The 19,938-nt window shown below is 40.7% G+C and overlaps 1 protein-coding gene across 16 annotated transcripts in view; it reads right to left on the bottom strand.

Moving 5' to 3' along the window:
* The window catches only part of ESRRG (estrogen related receptor gamma), a 473,643-nt gene that overhangs the window by 289,939 nt on the left and 163,766 nt on the right, over positions 1-19,938 (bottom strand). The window lies entirely within an intron of this gene.

Consider the following 19,938-nt stretch of genomic DNA (forward strand, 5'->3'; position numbering starts at 1 on the left):
CAGCATTTGAGAAAGCACACTCAGAGTGAAGATATGCCTGAGCCATGAACCCTAGTGGCATCTTCCAGCACATAGAATGATGACCTGGGATGACTGGAGAGCAAGTGAATTGTCCTTAGCAAGATTAACAATTTAAAACTGCAGAAATTAATTTTGTTTAATAGCTGTGGGTGCACATGTTCCTTACAAAGGTGGTAACAAGGTCAGCAAAGCCTCTGTAGCCATTTAAAATGCAGCTTTTTAATAGGGTCAGTAGATTTAGGATGGCTAAAATGTTAAAAGGACTTTAGAAAGCATGGAAACACCAAGGGGGTCAAACTTGTCCTTTATTTCATATCTTGGGTTAAGCTGTTTATACTTATTTCATGACATGCAGGCTCTGACAAAACAACCCCCTTTTAAGGGGCTAGTCTTGTGATGGTAGGGTGGTGTGAAACTAAGTGAAGGTGAAAGGTTACTAGTGAAAGAAGTAAAAATAAATGAAACACATTACCAATCCTTAACTCAGCTATACCCTTCACAGAAACTTATGAAAGAAATAGGCTGAGAAAAAGTGCTAACAAGACACTCCTCATATCCTTTTCATCATTTAGAAGTAGTTCATTCATGACTCTCATCCGCCTACATGAAAAAGAGCACTGAGCTATACAAACCACTTAGGTATTGCGAAATTGGTCAGCTCAGCTACACACAGAGGTGACCAACTATGCAGATGAGTTTTTTTTTTAAAAAAAAAAAAGCATAGTAATTGGCATAAGGCTAAAATGAAATTCTGCAAAATTTCAAAATGCCATAACATCATATTTTAAAAGTTTTCAATTTGGATCCTGATGTCAAAACTTAACCTCAGACGCTGACAATTCCATTGGTTTGATTGTTAAATGAATGGAACTGCTACTGAAAAATCTTCAGTTGTCAGATATTTGCAGAACACTCACATATCCAAACTAAAACAAAGCAGGTTAAATGAGCCCCAAATCATTACCAGCTATTATGGAGATAACCTAGTACAACACACCAGATAAAATAAGTAGGCCTTAATTGCTTTCCTGAAAGAATACAGTATGGGCCAGGTCTCTTATGTCAGAAAATTCCATTTTAAAAAGGTGCTGTCACAGATAATTACTCCTTCTGGACTGTACCTTCCAAGCAAGGGAGGGCAGAGAAAGGAGGAGGATTCTATCAGCCAATCTCAAAAGGTAAGAGTTTTCATAAGGGACAAGACACCTTAGTACTTCAAGTAGCCCTAAACATGCAGAGCTTTTTAGGTTATTACCTGTACCTTGAACCATGACCAGAAGTACACTGGCAACTGACGCAGACTGGCAAGTACACCTTTAATATTATTTATTTAAACAATTTACATCCCTACCCCCACACTCCACAAAGGAGCTGTTCAAATCAACTTAGAAATATAAAGGCAATCACAAAATAAATCAGTAATTCAACCACCAAACACAAATTACCAAACTATAAACAGCACATGCTCATCTGCATCAAACTCTCAAAAGTGGTGTGCTGTGACAAGTCCCAGTCTTCCAGGACAGCCACACATAAATGGTATTATAGTAATCTATTCAGTATTGACTACAGTATCAAAATATATTGATCACACACTAAAATTATAAAATATTAGCTGTTATGTGCCATTATTAATTTTCAAATTCAGGAGCCTTTTCCTGACAAGGAGGCAACCTGCTGGTCATTAGAAGGATTAAATTAATTCAGCTGCAAGCTTGCCTTTTGACACTTACCAGAACTGACATACCAACCATTTTTCTCTACCTGTCCCACTTGGAGAGAGACAGAACAAAGGAAAATGAGACTTGCAGAAAAATTTAAGACACCACTGCAAGGAATATCATTTCAACTGCCACTGAATACTGCTCTAAATGATACATGCTATTGTATACCATATTGCTTCCTTCTTTTTCTACTACTTGTAAGTCGGTTTCATATCCTCATGCAGCAGTTCAAGGAAACCTCAGTTCACAGTTCAGCAAGGCCCTACTTAAAAGGTAAGCCTGATGCAGGTCCTTAGGGCATCTCATCCATCCTGTGCTTGGATGGCACTCATCACCAAGGGACCCCATTAAGAAGGAAGGGCAAACTGAAATCCTAACCCAAAGCACTCTGAAACACAGCACCAGTACACTGGCAAATGCACGATGGATGAGATTCCATTTGTCTTCAAAAGACTGGGAACCAATATATCTGCCTCACTATGAACTCAACTATTTCCCAACCTTGTAGTGTTCTTAAAGTAAAACACACAAGTCAAGCCCATCCACCTGGGGATGCAACAGAAGACCAGTGTCATTCAAGATTCCAATTAAACAGATTGTCTAACTCTCTCTGTATTTGTCTAACACTGCAAGAGATCCACTGTTGTTCTTAAAACAGTTTACTCTGCCAAGGAACAGAGACAGAAACATACAGGGGACTTGCACTTCAAGGGACTATTGCTGGTGTTTTTGTCAAATAAGTGTATGTGTGTGTGCTGAAAGAGGGGAGATAATGAATAGAAGCCACATGTTCTTCTTAGGTCAATCAAAATATTTATCCTCTTCAATAACTTAACATTTATTGGTGCATAGTTTGGTGGCCAGAACTATTTAACCAACTTCTTAACTAACTTATGGACAAAGCCTTCTATATTTTTTCTGAGACTGGACAAAGTCAGTCCACACCACATTACATTAAGTCAGAATTTAGCTTAATGAGGTTCATATAAAGTGAAAGCAAAGGACTGAAATATTCCCTGAGTACCACTCATTGCCAGAAAATGAGTCTTGTTTATTTATTTATTTATTTCTGATATTCATAACCTGTCTTTTACTCAGCGACTCGAGAGCACAAAATACAAAAAAATAAAAAATCTTTAAAAATTTAACATTATTTAGAATAACCAACCAAACATATTAATTAATTAATTAATTAATTAATTCACAGTCAGTGCTGCCAATGACATTCAGTTAGGAGCAGGATGCAACACAACAACCATAGTCTAGAATGTACTTCACCTATAGCCCAAAATATGGACACAGAGGTACATTTTCAACTGTCTGTGAAATGAAAATAAGGTTAAAGGACTACACACACTTCAAGCAGAGTGACAGAGTACAGGAAACCTTCGAGAACAGACAGGATAAAGATGTAATAGCGATACAGGCTATTGGAGTCTCTCACAGTTTCCTTTCTTCTCCTGAATCAATCCCTTTATACGCGTGCTCACAGTATGCATGGGCTGTGAGGGGAATCGAGATGAAGATGCAAATTTTTGATACATTTATAATTCATAGGACATTTATGTATTGAATATCATTAGAAAAGACACTGGTGTTCTTAAACATCATTATGGATTAACTACATTAACTATTGCAGAGATACAGCAAGAGAGGGCTATTACTCTTCAGTGCTTAGAATCTGTCCTAAATAGTTTTCTCAACCAAATAATTGTTGTAACCATTACACATTATATTATCTCCCTTTCCAAAAGAGGGCACAATCCAGCAAAAATCAATAATTAGGAGCCACTATATGCATTGGCTTTCACAGGGTCTTAAATGAACCACAACTCTCTTACTTTCAATGCAACATGTAGCACAACCCAATACATACTAAGAAGTAAGCCCCATTATTTTCCATGGGGTTTGCTCTCAGAAAAGTTTACATAAGCTTGAGGTCTTGGTTATGCCTGTTGGTTTCTGGGCACAATGCAGAAAGTTCGATTACAGGGTCCCACCACCAACCCTCGAAAATCAAGCAACAGAGCAAGAATGAACAGTTCATCTTCTCAGTTCTAATACACTGTGTCTGGATCAAATAACCATGTTAGCTTTCACAATAGCTTGCTCAGAAATATGAAGCCCACAGTGAAAGCAGAACAAGGAACAAGGACAAATTGAATTTAAACTATCACATTTATTTCCATCAGACAAAGATATAAACTATTCAGGAATTAAGTCTGTAACAGCAAAAGTAACTCCATTATAATTACTGCACATTTGAAGCCCTGTCTCCCCTCACATACCCTAAGAGTGCAGAGATTTTCAGAACTTGATTTTATTAGAGGAAGACTATGTATTTTCAGCAGTGTTTTACAAAATATTCCATCAGCAGAAGTGTAAGGCAGGTCGGAGACAGACTAACTTTTCCAAGGTATTAAATTAAAAGATGTTGAATTAAGTTAAATGCCCCACATTGAATTGACATTTCCCTTTTTTTAATGCAAGCTAAGATTGATGAAAAATACCACTTATCTACATTAAGGGTCAAAATATCCAGCAAAAGAAGTCTCTGGTTCATCGCGTCAGAGCAAAGTCAGTCTTACATAATCCGAGGACCGAGACGCGGATCACATTCTGATGATCCAATTAATGGTGGGATACTTTGCAATCAGCCAGGAAGCAAGGCCCCTAACAGATTGTGGGGCTGTAACATCAATTTCTTAAGTGCATTTAAAGGATTACAAATGTTAGTCCTGGCTTGAGATTGAAACACCTATTGAGGTGCTCTGAACCACATTACAGTAATTGGGTACCTGAATTAATGCCATTTCTACTGATGGTGAACAGAATACATTGGAAATAAGGGTCCCTTTGGCTATATTTCTCTTTTGTCCCGTCCCCCCCATCTGCCCCCCTTCCTTCCAAATGAAGCCTGGCAAAGTATATCCTTTTTATCTGTGTAGCTTTAATTACAGAACATGAATGCCATCCTAATTTTGTCATTCACATTGTTTGAGTGTATTCTATAGACTCACTTATTATCAAACTTTACAGCTATTAATAATTCTTGAAGCCACACAAAAAAGGAGAGTGAGAAAGACCACCAGAGAGCAGAGGAGAAACCCTTTTTCCATGTTCTTCTTTACGTGTACCTCTTTATGTGTGCATTAGATACTCTCTGCAGTAGAGAACAAGAACTGGAGTAGCCTCAATTAGTGTCCTACTGAAGTGCCAAAGTCTTAATTATATCAAAACATAATTCTAACTCACTCTCTCCGTGTGTGTGTGTGTGTGTGTGTGTGTGTGTGTGTGTTTCAGCCTAGACACAGGAGAACAAAAATGCTGATATGGACTCCAGGATGAAAGAGGGACAGTAGAGCAGGAAATGGGCAGGGCAGCCTGAAAAGGAGGGGAGGAGACTTCTTACAGGGTACATTGGTGGGAAAAGACCTAGAAGGGCAGCTACATGATTCTAAGATATTCCCAACCAGGTGCCTAGTTCAGCATCAGCAGAGGGCCACAATGTAGGAGGCAAGTCAGTGAGACCCCTGACTAAAAATACTAATGAAACTAATAATAATTGTAAAAAGTCTTGTGCTATCCTAAAATGCTGGCTGCACTAATAGGCCCCAGGAGGAACAAAAAGGGACAGGGAGAAAGCTATAACTACACGACACAGCAGCAAGGACAAAAGGTGCAGCACCAGGTCAGTGCCAGAGTGTACCATATATCATATTCTCTTATCATATTAAATTGTTTCCCAATGATACATTAATGGCTTCTAAATAGGGACCTTGTAGGAAGCAGAGCTTCATGGTATAGGACAAAGCCTGACAGATATTACAAATCTATGTTCCCATTTCCTAGTAGTTTTTGACTCATTAGACTGCTCTGATTGAAATGATTTACATACAGATAATTAACATAAAAACCCCAAGGACTACTTAGCTGTTTAGCAGTATATGCATTATATACAACCATTTCCATATATCTAGTTTTAAATCCATTAACAAAAATTAATTTCTTCTCAGTGCATTACACTGCACAGCATGTTGCAATTGTATGCTTGCTAAATTACACCTTTTCATCACTTCTCAAATGATCTTACAAACAGTTAAACTTTGTTGTTCTGAAAATGGGAACCACTAGTTTTGGGCAATGGATATGTATTAGGCTCAATCCTAAGTATGTGCATTATAAGCCTGTGGATAAACTCCACTCTTCCTTATAGTGAACTTAGATGGCAAGTGCCAACAGAATATAGCCAAAATTGGGCCACTGAGAAACAAGAGGGAGATACAGTATTGTCATTGTCAGTTAGCCCAAAGGTTGAATAAGTATACATATAAAAAATAAAAATCCAAAAATTAAAGTTTTTTAGGGCAGTCTCTCAATGAACACTGAGTATGCTCAGGAGCCATAAAATGTTGAGAAACAGTTGTAAAGAGAAAACCTGAATGGGGAGGGGAAGGGCTGGAATGCCCTGCTTGGAGGAGAAAGCTAGCTGGAACCCTGAACAGGATCATTCTATTGAAGATGGAGGATACACTGCAACATTTTGTTGCAGGTCCAATTTGTAACTTTAAAATAGACACACACACACACACACACACAAAATCAACCCCACTGAAAAAGGCATACAGTGGTACCTCGGTTTTGGAACTTAATTCGTTCCAGAGGTCCACTCTTAACCTGAAACTGTTCTTAACCTGAGGTACCACATTAGCTAATGGGGCCTCCAGCTGCTGCCACGGTGCCACGATTTCTGTTCTAATCCTGAAGCAAAGTTCTTAACCTGGGGTACTATTTCTGGGTTAGCGGAGTCTGTAACTTGAAACGTCTGTAACCTGAGGTACCACTAATATACCAGTGATTCCAATACTGAATCTAGCACTCTCCTCATGGCTTTTGCTGGCTGCATTTATTAAAAGCACTGCATGTAAATTTGTTCAATTAAGAGCTAATTCACCACCTTTTTCTAAAGCACAATTATTCTTTTTAAGTTGCAATTACCTCGGGATGAGGAAGGATATGGTTTCAAGACATCTTCATGTTATGCAGGCATAACAAATAGCCTCTTGTAGCCACAGTTAAGAAGTTGTGAGGGTGGCACAAGCTGCGCCTCCCTAGCCCATCTTCCCCCCCCCCCGCGGAGTAAATTATCTGCACCCATCTTAATTGCACTTAAGGATTATGTCAGGACCTATGTCAACCACGACTGAGATTAACTAGAGCCCTCTTTAAGAGTTCAGGAACTGGGGAAAGCAACACATGGGGGGCACTAGGAAGAAGCCCATTTACTCAACTGCCCCATTCTCTCTTCACAAGTTGGTGGGCAACTGGCTAAAGCAGGGAGCCTGCTTCTCTTCTTGTAAGAGCTTTGCATTATGAAAAATGCACCACACAGAAGCCGCATAAATACTGTGCAGGAAGTTTCCTTGCCTCAAACTGACACTCTAATTCGCAGAGGGCAATTGTGGGTCCCCTGGTAGGTTGCTTTTCTCAGTTCCTGAATGCCCAAATAAGGCTAATATTTCAGGCAGAGGATGTTCCCATCACCACCTGGAGATGCTGGGGATTGAGTCTGGGACCATGAGTTGTGGTCCTTCCCCACAGTTACTAGCGATGCTGACAAGTCCCTAACCACGGTTAATGCAAGGAGAGTTTGCTCTGGGAAAGTACTGGGGAACAGGACAGGCATATCTTAATCCTTCTCAGACCAAGGAGAAGGAACAGCTGCCTCCGCTTAACTTGCTCTTTCTTTCTGAATAGCTGTGCAGATCAAATCCAAAGGGGGAGGGGAGGGAAATGAACGGCAGTGGCAACAGCAGTGAGAAGGACATGGCCTGAGTCAGGAAAGGGGTCCACTGAGGAGGACATCTTGTCCAAGGGCCTCACAAAATCTGGAGCCAACCCAGTAGGAAAAAAAGAGAACATAGCTAAGGTATAAAGTGTATGCTTTGCACACTTAAAGTCTAGGTTTGATGCTTGGCATCTCCAGTTAAACAAATTGGGTATGCAGGAGATAGGAAAGCCCTCTGCCAGAAAGCCACTGAGACCTACTCAGGGTAGACAGTTCTGGCTTAGATGGACAAATACGCAGGATTTGGGTCAGGGACTGTGGCTACATTAACCATTGCTTTAAAATCTACAGGAGATTCAGTCACAGATTCCTTAGTATCATTAGGTCTTCAAACACTAGTTAATCAAGTGGGATTTTAATATAAGTATCTATTTTGCGACACAAAATGATCTACATAAAGCACTTTATGAAGTCTGCCTGCAAAGCAGCATATCTTAAACAATGTCTAAAACACATATCTTAAATAAATATACAAACAAGAATTGCACATGGTGAACTGCATGCATAGAATCGTAGAGTTGTAGGATTGGAAGGGTACCCTGGGGGTCATCTAGTCCAACCCCCTGCAATGGAGGAATCCTTCCCAGAGCCATCCCTGGATGGGCTCGAACCACCAACCTAGTTAACAGCCAGATTCATGGACCCATTGCACCACGTTTCATGCTTTTTTCTATATGAAATGAGGCATCACTTTAGCATGAAAAGGCACTTGTGGTATTTGTGAGCAGGCTCAGGAAAACCTGGCAAGGGCATAAGAGGGTCAGCATGGTTGAAAAACAATACGTTCTCACATAACACAAAAAAAAATCTACCAGACATGTTTTCTCCTTTGTTAGTTAATGACCAGGCCTTCTGCTAATTTCAACAAATGATCGACAATTTCATGTGCCACAAATCACAATAAAATCGTCATAACTGCTGCATTTCTAGCATCAAGCTCCTAAATTATATATCGGCACATGAACCACCTTATATTTGACTGGAATTGTTTTTAATCAATGCAGTTTGCTACGATAGCACGACTCACAAATAAAAGACAACATAACAACTAAATTATTATATGGGATGTGGTTTTGTACAAATCAGTCATAGAACAGAACTGGTCACAGTGAAGCCAATTGCAAACAACAATTGGTTTTAGTAGATTTGGATTGTATTCGATGTTGGAAAACCTTTTACATTACATGGTTTTGGTTTTTTTTAAAAAAAAGAACCTTCATGTACTCTTTCCATCTTCATATTTCACAAATATTTGCAGTGCAGACCTCAAATCTGAAATAAGCCAGGGAGAACTAATTCATTGTTTACACTTGGAATCCTAGGTGGCCCAATTCCATAAGGGCAGCACAATGGTACCTCACCGTTCTTAGTGCTTATCTCAATCTTAATAACTAGCCAGACAACTGACTCCAGAGTCCTGGCTTATCAACTGGAATTCGTCACATGCACAAGAGAGAAGACAAGAAATGCATTATATTAACAATGCCATAGAAGTATTTAAAGGTTTGTAGTCAAATACTGATATGAAGCCATTTTTGTGGTACTTAATTCCACTTGTTATTAAATTTGATAGCAAATGAACAAAAAAACATGCTTGGTTCATATTTATCTGCAACACAGTTTGTTTCCAAAAGATCAAAAGGCTCCTTTTTTACTACATTTTCACTATTGCTATCTAAAGCAATCCTTTTGCAAATAGAATTTGATATGGAATGATTATTTTGAAAACTGACTAAAAAGCAGTCAATGGCGCAAGCCTCTTAAGCACTGAAATAGGTTCTCTACCAGGCTGATCCCATATCTTAGGCACATACAAGGTTTTTTGTTTCCAAGTCATGCTTTGTTCTATATAAAAGGGATTGAGAAACTGTGTTGGGTGTCATCAGTATGCACCTCTGCCCAAATGTCTGAATAACCTGATGCAGCAGGTGCACAAAGGCATGGAAGATCACAGAAGTCAAGATGGGACCCTGGAGCACCAATAAACCAATGGGCATGCAGCAGAACAGTAGCCCTCGGCATCCCCTACGGGGACCTATACGCCTTGGCCATTGTGTCTATGCCGCTGCATCACTGAGAATGCTGGAGTGCACAATTGGAAGAGATAGAATTCCCTCCTCTCATCTGCCCAGGTCTCAGTTGTACATGCAGATAGTCAGAATGTTGCTCTAGAATTAGGTAACTGATGCTTTTTTCCTATGCTTTTCCGTTCCCATTTACTGACCTGATAGAATCTTAAGATACAATAGGCTGCTAGTATGGTGATCGTGGGGCCTTTGGTTGAGAGAAAAAACAGAAGAAATGGTCACCAACAGCCCTTACCTGGTAAGAGTTGGAAATGCACTCAGGTATCAAAAAAGGAAGAGCAGAAACAAATGTGTCTGCACAGTCAGTTCCACATTCTCGACATAGGTACTGTACTATTATTTTCTGATGGTCCTGTTTTGAGTTTGAAAACGTAGCTTTTTCCAAAACTTAACTTAATGATGCCTTTTTCAGACTCCCTGGATCAGCTCTGTATAGTGTGAGGATGATCATTTACACATCTTCTCCTTTTCCTCAGTTTTACTTCTTTCCTGTTCTGCATCTGGAATGTTGACTTCCACCAAGCCACTCTTTAGGGCCAGGGCTATTGCTCAATGGATAAGCACATGCTTTGCACATGCTTTAATTCCAGGCACCTTGATGTAAAGGCAAGGAAATACTTATGTCTGAAATACTGCCAGCCAGTGCAGACAGTATTGAGCTAGATGGGGCACTAGACCAACTCAGTATAAAGCAGCTTCCTATGTTTGCATGCATACATGCACACCCATAGACATCCCTTGATACAGATAAGCAAGAGGCAATATCACAGTTCAATGACACATTCCAGCTAGACAAAAGCACCCAATGAGGTTGCCTGGGGCAGGAGTGTGACCTGACATGAGTCTCAAAGGCTGGATAGAAAGATGTAGAGGACCACATCCAGCCCTAGGCCTAAGGTTCCCAACAGATAGACAGATTTACTGTATTAGCCTGAATATAAGCCACACTTTAAGTGCGGCTTAAATTCACGACCTTACAAAAATTCGCTTTTATGATATTGCTGCTGAAACAGGCATACGGTAAAACAAAACGGGTGTGAGTGCCTGTGGAATTTTAAGGGAGTAGCTTATAATCAGGTATTGTCTTTTCTCTCCCCCCCCTTGAATTTTAAAGGTGCAGCTTATTTGAGGGTTAAGCTTATATTTGGACCAATATGGTACTTATATCTGTGCTTGAAAGGTAAAGGACCCCTGGACAGTCAAGTCCAGCCAAAGGCGACTATGGGGTTGCAGCGCTCATCTCTGCTTTCAGGCCGAGGGAGCCAACGTTTGTCCACAGACAGCTTTCCAGGTCATGCGGCCAGCATGACTAAACCGCTTCTGGCACAACAGAAAACCATAACAGAAACCAGAGCACACGGAAACGCCATGCTTCGGTACGTATTCATATGAACAGTGAAATGTTGTGTCAGTAGCAGGACTACTAAGAAATAAATGAACGAAACATGGACAAGCTATAAAAATGAATTGTTGAAGTTACTCTTCCTCTCCTTTTATTTTGGGACCTCTCTTACAACAAACAAGATATTCTTATCCATATTTTTATATCCCCCCCCCTTTTTTGCAAACTAACAGTATTTGGCAAATCATCTTAAACTGAAAGTACCATGTGTTATATATATTCATTATTCAATGCCTATTTCTTAAAAAAAAAACCACTAGCACATGTCTTCAGCATTAAAAGGTCAGAATGAGTATAGCTTTACTATATATATAGTGTGTGGCTTATCTAGAATGAATACTGTGTACATACAGGAAGAAATTACTTTAATGGTCAGTCTATTTTCTTCATCCCCTTGCAAACTGCCCAGGTCCTCCTAGTTTATCAGAGAAACCTGAATGAAAGACATATGTTATTACCTCTGGTGCTATCACTTTGCTGAATATCACTAGGGTGTCGTCCATCAAAGTAACACCTCCTAAAGGACAGCATAGTGTCAGGGTTTGCTGTCCACTGGAGAGAACATGCCATTTAATACTGAACACCAGCAAGTTAATTCTTCCTTCTGTGTCATTTCTCTGCTAAATACATTAGGGAAAGACCAATACAAGATGTACTGATAAAAAGAACATTCAAGTGGAAAAACATGTACAAGCAGTCTGGGGCCGTTTACTTGTATCCCAGCCACCTTAAACTGAAGGACATGTGAAGGACCTGATAGGAAGTCCAGCTCAAGAAAGAACAAGGAAGCAAAGGCTCTGAAGAATAAATGTCAACGTCTCAGCACTAACGTACATTATAAACTGAAGAAACCCTCCCTAGATTCAGATAATTTAAGTAACTACCGGTCAGTTGCCAATCTCCCTTTCTTGGACAAGGTTCTTGAGCAGGTGGTTGTGGACAAGATCCAGACTCTCTAATTTGTCTCAGTTGGAGTTTAGGCCAGGTTTCAGCACAGAATATGTGCTGTATGATGACCCTGTATGATGACCTCTGTCGGGAGAAAGACAGGGGAAATGTGCCCCGTTAATTCTCCTCAACCTCTCAGCGGCTTTCAATACCATCAACCATGGTATCCTTCTGGAGCAGCTGTCCAAGTTAGGGGTGGATGGCACAGCTTTGCAATGGTTCCAGTCCTACTTGGATAGTTGTTTCCAGAAGGTGATGCTGAGGGAGTGCTCTTCAGCCCCATGGAACCTTCCATGTGGGGTTTCCCAGGGAACAATGTTATCCCCTATGCTGTTTAACATCTACATAAAACCACTGAGTGGGGTTATCGGGAGGTTTGGAGTACGTTGTCAGCAATATGCTGATGACACACAGCTCTACTCCTTTACCTGGGCAGGTGTAGCAATGGCTATGCTGGACCATTGCTTTGCCTCACTAATGCACAGGATGAGAGCCAACAAACTGAAACTCAAGCCAGATAAGACGGAGGCACTGTTAGTAGGTGATTCCCTAGACCAGATGGATGGAAGGTAGCCTTGTTCTTGATGGGGGTTACTCTCCCTCTGAAGGAGTGGGTATGCGGATTGGGGCTACTTCTGGATCTTTTGCTGTCTCTTGAGGTTGAGGTGGCCTTCATTAACTATATTTAGGTGCCATATGAAAAAGTTTCTTTAGAATTAGGTTTTTAGCTGACTAACACATGTGATGGCTTTTTAAATATGCTTGTGGGAAGGGAGTTATTGGTTTCTTTTTGTTTTAGTACGAATTTTGTGTTCTCATTTTGTATTTTTATGTTGTGAACTGCCCTGCAATCTTTGGATGAAGGGTGCTATACAAATTTTATAAATAAACCGGAAAGTTCTAAAAAGGTACAATTAGAAGAATAAGACAAAAAAAAGATTAAAACATTGCACTTTGCACGTAATGTTTCTACATAATGTTCTACTGGAAATGCTTTCATGTGGTAGTGGTGCTTCATACAAAGGTCTATAATTTTTACCATGCACTTATAATGATTATGTGGTGGGAATCTCCATATATTCCAAGTCAAACATGGGGGAGGTCTTCTGCATGACCAAGGCATAAGCAGCTACAGTAGGTGTAGGGAAACCTTAGTGCTCTAGAAATTGCTGAACTATAACTCACATCATCCTTGGCCCCTGGCCATGCTTGCTTGGGCAGATGGGAGTTGTAGTTCTGCAACATCTGGCGGGTCAAAGGGTTCCCACACCTGGGGTATAGTAACAATTCATTCTGTGCCACCAGATATAAAGAAAAGCAGACGTTAGAAAGGGGGAAACAGTTTATTTCTTTTAAAATAAAGAGCTTCAGCAAGTGAATTATTTGAGTGAAAAAGTAGTAGGGTACTGATTGTTTCTCTACTAAAAACTGCCATACTTTTAGCTTTTTTGGGGGGGGGGAGCACCAGTCCTCCATTCCATGTTCTCTTGTGTAACATGTAATTAGCCACTAATATTTTAGAAGGGTTCAGAAGTCCTGCCTTTGATCCATTAGGAACATTGCAAGCTGCCTTCTACTGAGTCAGACTATTTGTCCATCTAAATCAGTACTGTCAACACTAACATGGAGTAGTCCTTTCGGGTTTCAGAAAGGTGTCTCTCTAACCCAAACTGGGAATGTCAGGAATTGAACGTTGAACCTTTTGCATGCAATGCCTATGTTCTACCAATAAGGCACAGCCCTTTCCTGAATGAGGTCCACATTAAGCTGACTTTCGTCAAATGTGCACCAATCAACTGTAACGAAGCCAAGTAATGGGCATGCATGTAGGCATCATTCCAAGTACTGCAGTCTTCAAAGCATGCAGATTGGGTTGCCAAAAACCTCTTTCTTTAATTTACAAATAATTATCCTGCTATCCCATGGTAACAGTAAGAAGCAATGCAGTTTACTCAAAGTGATTGAACCACTGTTCTGTATAACATCTGCATGTATTCTCTCCAACATATTGCCCACCAACTGACTGGCAGCTACAAGCTCAAACACCTGGGTACAAGATATGCACAGATGTAGGTTTGATGTTGCTGATCCATCTACACAATAGGCTAACTCTCAGAGGTTTGACAGTGGCTGAAGAATCAAGGTGAGAAAGATACAGCCTCAAGCATACTGAGAAGCATATTTTTAGATTATGGCCTCCTATTTTTAGGCTGTTGTTTTTATTAGTTCTAACCCCTTACACCAGGGATTCGGACTTGTCACTCTTGACCCACCTCTGGATAACTTCCCAACTGTTTGTTCACACATGAAAAGAGTAACTAGCATATGCTAGTTCTCAGAGATGTCTTTTCAGCTAATTGCCTTTTGCTAATGCCAATAGCCCCCTAGCAGACTGCACTTTTGAAGGTGGGTTTTTCTGTGCCTAATGAAGTTTCATATAAAATTATCATTTAAATCTTACAGCACAAGGCTATTTCAGTAGGATGTTCTGTAGTTTGATTAAAGAGTTTGTGACCATTGTACTGAATAAAAGAAGAATAGGGGAGAGATATTGGCAAAATACCATACATGAAAATAATTATATCTAAAAATGTGCTGCTTTTTTGTAAAAGGCTTATACTGTGAACACTGCAAGGTGCTAAATTCAACACAACTTGCAAACTAGCAGCTGATTTAAAATAAAACTTGATCCTTCTAGAAACCACAGATACTTGAAGCATACACAAGTAAAACTAATTTAACCTTTGAAAAATTTTCTCTGGAGGGAAGAATAGAAATCCCTTTATAAGATTTTTAAGCACTGCAATTATTGACAAGGACTGTATTACCTCACTTTCTCTGATCAAAAAACAAAAAAAGGAAAGAAAGAAAAAGAAGCAAAACCGCAGGAGACATCAGCAGCTGTCAGGCTGTTTTCCAATTGCAGCGAGGTAGTTTACAGTGGGCTGGTGCCATCTCTCAAGACCCAGTTAAGAAGGCTTTTTAAAATGCCTTAAAAAGCCAATTCATACATTAATCAAGTTGAGCCCTCATCCATACTTACTGCAATACATCAATTACCATGTCTTTTTTTTTATTTTAATAAATTCCAGTTGACAGCAGACACCTTATTAAGGGGTTACTAAAATGATACAACAAGTAAAAGGCTATTAATATTGCTTTTTCCCCCTGCTGCTATTGTCTTGCCGCACTGGTCTGCAAACATATTCCGGCTGCATTACAATTAATGCCAGTGGAACTCCTTCTAACGACTTCCAGCTTGCTAATTTTTTACGCTAATAATAAAAAAAGGCATTGCTATGCAAGAACAGCCCCCTTTTATCATGCTCACATGGCACACTAGAGAGCTCCTGCCATTGTTCACAGGAAAGACAATTAAACCCAGGGACATCAAACCCAAAAATGACAATCTGCTAACCAGCACTGTTGCTAGCTTTTTTCCTCTGTTTTCTGAAATGATATAAAACAATTCTCCAAAGATATTTTTTTCCTTGCATGCACCCTCTTTAAAATAAAATAGAAGTTTGAAAAATACCCGCTGCTGATTTATGCATTTCTGCTCAGAATTTATTAACTGTCTAGGGCCAATTTCACACCAACACTTCCATAGCCTCCAGGTTTGAATTCTGGACACATTTCAGGAAATGCACCAATAATACTGTCCATATAGTTTCATATTTAAAAAATAAACATTAAAAAAAACCATGGTTCATGTTTTTCTGAAACACAATATAAAATGCCCAAGGGAAAGGTGAAAGCCAGTACTGCAACAAGTTTATTTTTCATGGACCTCTGGGGATAAAAAGAATGAGAGGAAGATTCTTGCGGCTGATTGAAAATTAAAAATTAAGAACGTTAAAAAATGTGAATGTAGGCTACAGTCCTACTTGCAAGTATGCATGTATTGAATGAACACACACACACACACACACATACACACTGGGGAAGAGAATATGTTTTGCAATACCTTGTCTCCTTTAAGGAAAAGGGTCTGGCCATCAAGATCATTGCCTTGCATGTGGCCGCAATCACTTTCTGCAGTAAATGTCTGTGCCTGCCTGATCTGTACAATGATTTCCACATTTCACTCCCAGCCCCAGACGTCAGAAAACCAATTATGTATACTCTCCTCAGGGATGTTTGGACACTGGGCACCATTTGTTGGTGTAAGTATGAGAGTAGACTTTACTGAGCAGCCTTCTCCCTGGCATTTTTCAGTGCTCCACACATCAGGGAGTGCACCGCCAGACCCCTTGCAACAACAGCTGCTAAGGGGCTCGTGCTAGAGGAGACAATCACTTCTCTTGCTCTTCCCTTAGAGTTTAGGTGTGCACCTCAATAACTGACTACCTACGTAAAGGGAGTACGATCTATCCAAAGGCCTGCCACTACCTTGCCTGGTGGGGGACATTAAAAAGTTCCCGGCCACAAGACCTATCACTGTTGGCTTGCTCCTAGTGCATGCCAATGGTTGTTGACTTTCCACTGGTCAATTCATGACAGTACTAAGAAAGGCCATCTTCACTTGTGGGTTAGACCTTTTAGAAGAACATCACACCAGAACCTCTGGTCTCACTCTTTCACAATGATGGTTTTTCCCCCTCAGATGCCAGTCGTAAGAAGGTATGGATCTGCAACCACATCATCATGCACTGGGCCCAGGTGCACACTATATCTACTTTATGGGGTCAGCAGCTCAGCTTGTATGACATGACCCATATTATATGGTTGGGCTGGAGAGACATGCATTGGGATGACCTGATGCCATGGCTTACATCTTGCTTCACAGTGCATGGGCTGCCAGATGCCTTGGTGATTCGGCTGGGAGAGAACAACCTAGTTGGCAGGAAGGGTATCAACCTCACCTTAACAGCAGCCTAGAGGCCCACAGCACATCCTCAGATGTCCATCTTGTGGTTGGAGTTGTTGGAACGGCAGCAATGATGGGGTGCTTTGGAGACTGCATGTATAAACAGCGCGTGGAAGAAGAGGAACAAGGCATTGCTGCATGCGGTGGGCACAGCCAGGGAGCCAGGTGATTTGGCACCCTGGCATCTCGTTTGATAAGGTTGAACTGTTTAGGCCTGATGGAGTGCATCTGTGCCCATTGGGAAACGAGGCTTGGCTGATAGACTGGGGCCTACATGATTGGTTGCAGATGTTAGTGGTTTGGCAGAGATCCAGTGAGAGGCCAAACTCAAGTGGCAGAAAAAGGCATTGTGTTGCATCCTGCCCTGGTAAAAGGGTCCGGGGGAAGGATTCTGTCCAAATGTCCAGATGGGGGCTAATGGGCCACAGAACTTCCCAAATGGCATCCTGGAAGGATTGCCTGGAATTGATCCAAATCATAGATATGATCCTTATCCCCAGGACTGATCCTGAAGGAACAATCAATCAGCAAATGGGTTGATTCAGGGTATATACCCAATGCCTATACCAAAGCCTACAGACATCAAAGTTGGATCGAGGGGAGCTCTACTGATGCAGTCACACTGGGTGCAGAGTTTCTGGGGTGCTGCAAGGGGCACCACGCCTATGACATCAACGGAAGGCAAGAGGCAGGGGACGCTGGATTTTGGCATCACACAGGAGACCAATGAAATTGAGACTCCAAGGTCCGCTACTGCTGACATCTGTAATCAATAAAGGTTCTGGCCATTTTGATCTCAAGAAGTTGTGAAGTCTTCATTTCTGCTTCTCACACCCCTCCCCCCCCCCTTCAGTGACCTGAGGCTTACTGTGCCTGGGCCCACAAGTGCATGCTTACAGGAGACATCGACATACAGTGTACAATAAATACAAAGCAAAGAACTACATACTTCTAAATATAATTGTAACGATTACCAACATACCTTATTATAATGCTTTGTATTTATGCATTGCATTTCCATTCTACTGATTGAACCATGCAAGACAGACAGAGATTATATTTAACAGTCATTTATCCATTCATAAGGTACCTCTTTCCTGCTTTTTAAGGCAGCAGCTTGGATTAAAAGTTTTTTTTTTGTCATCTCAGTGCCACAAGATCTTACTAATTTACCAGTGAGGGAAGATACTGATAAGGGTACTAATAGTTGCACCTTCCTGTGATTCAACAAGTAAGGGTGTGTTTTTTTGCTGAAGTACAGTAGGAATCAATAAGTTAATACCATGTAAATAAATGCATGTTACTTGATTTACTCTGTAATAACGTTTAATGGCATTCATATAGGGTGTATTTTATTTTTGCACCACATATGTGCCTTTAACAGTTACACAAGAAGCAGAACTCCTCCAGCTGAAGCTTTTCCCATAACACCATCTGCATCCCAGAAAGCATGTTCACTCACCACATTTCTTTCTATTTTAAAGTTGCTAAGGCATACTGTACAAGGACTGCCTGGGGAGGGAGGGATCTTGGTAACATTCAGCTGCAATTAACAGACAACCAGAAAATGGCTCAAAATCCATGGGAGGGTTCTGATAAAATACCTGACCCTCTAACAGCAAGAAATGTTTTGTTAACAGTATTTTGCTTCTAACTTCTACTGAAATGCGCATCACTGCTAGCGGATATTTAAAACAAATCTTTTAGTTATGCCATTTCTTCCTATGTTAATTTGGTCGCGTGTACAAAAGCCAAATTACTGGGATTTAGTGGAGGTGTTTCTTGCTGCATTTAATGAAAATGAGTACTGAACACTCAAAAGCACTTTCTCTCTCTCTCTCTCTCTCTTATCTATATATATGTAGTTTATTGCACATACACTGCAATTCACCTTTCTCTGCAATTGTCATGGCAGTCATTTTATCACTGATATTATTATCCTCTGAAGATGGTTTGTGGACAGGCCTGTCCTAGTGTCCCCTGCCAGGCTGTCCCAGTTTTATAAACTGTAAATCTTCTTAGTGTATTCTACAGAAAAACAGGGGGGCAGCCTTTTTATATAAAAAAGTGAAAAGAAAAAAGGACAGTGGCTCCTATAACAATGCATACAAACTGAGGGAATTGTTTGTTAACATTTGGCAACAGTATTTCCATTCACTGAAATTCAGTTTCCTGCTGTGACATTACAAAAACTGAAAGAAAACCTAATACACATAACACCCTTTCACTTTAGCTTATCCTGTGGAACACACACACACACAACCCAAACCCCAATTGGGAGCAGGGAGATGATAATACAATGCAATGGAAGGTACTCCAGGTTTTGGGTAAGTTTTGGTTGTATTTAAAGCTGCTTTCTAGATAAGGCCTATGTGGTGCTGCCTGGTGAACCACTAAGCCAATTACATAAGGTACCTTGCTGCGACTGTAATGCTATGGATATAAACAACCAACAGCAGGAAAACAGGGAGGCAGTAAAGTGTGGAGACCTCAACAGGGCTGAGGGAAGGGGCCAAAAACCTGCCATGTCTGTTAGAAGGTGTTTACATTTCAGCAAACGGAGGACAAGGAGGGCTCCCTCCTGACTCCCAAAATTAACTGGCACAGGAAATCTCAGGAGGGAAAAGAATAGGTGCAGAAGAACCCTCTCCCATGAGTGGTGAAGGCTAGGGCACATGAGCAAGGAGGAATATGGGAGATTGGGGGCAACTTGGGCTATCTGGATTCTCCCCCCTCCTCTGAAATCCACACAGTATCTGGGCATTGCAAGCTGTGCACTGCACAGAGCCTTACATGTGCACATATTTATCTACGTGCATATTTAGAGACAAGAAACACCCATCAACCCACTCTGAAATTTTTCTTCTAGAGAACCTGGAAAAGGAGTTTAAGCCTAAAGAATGACAGTGCTAGCAGACAGCACACCCTCAAATGGCAAATGTAGAGATGTAACAATAATAGTGATTTACAATCTATTCAAGGCTACCAGTCATTTCCACACCACCTGGATCTATCCACCATGTCTCTCTATGGTTACG

Source organism: Podarcis melisellensis (assembly GCF_964234715.1).
Source record: "Podarcis melisellensis genome assembly, chromosome: 3".
Taxonomy (NCBI): Eukaryota; Metazoa; Chordata; class Lepidosauria; order Squamata; family Lacertidae; genus Podarcis; species Podarcis melisellensis.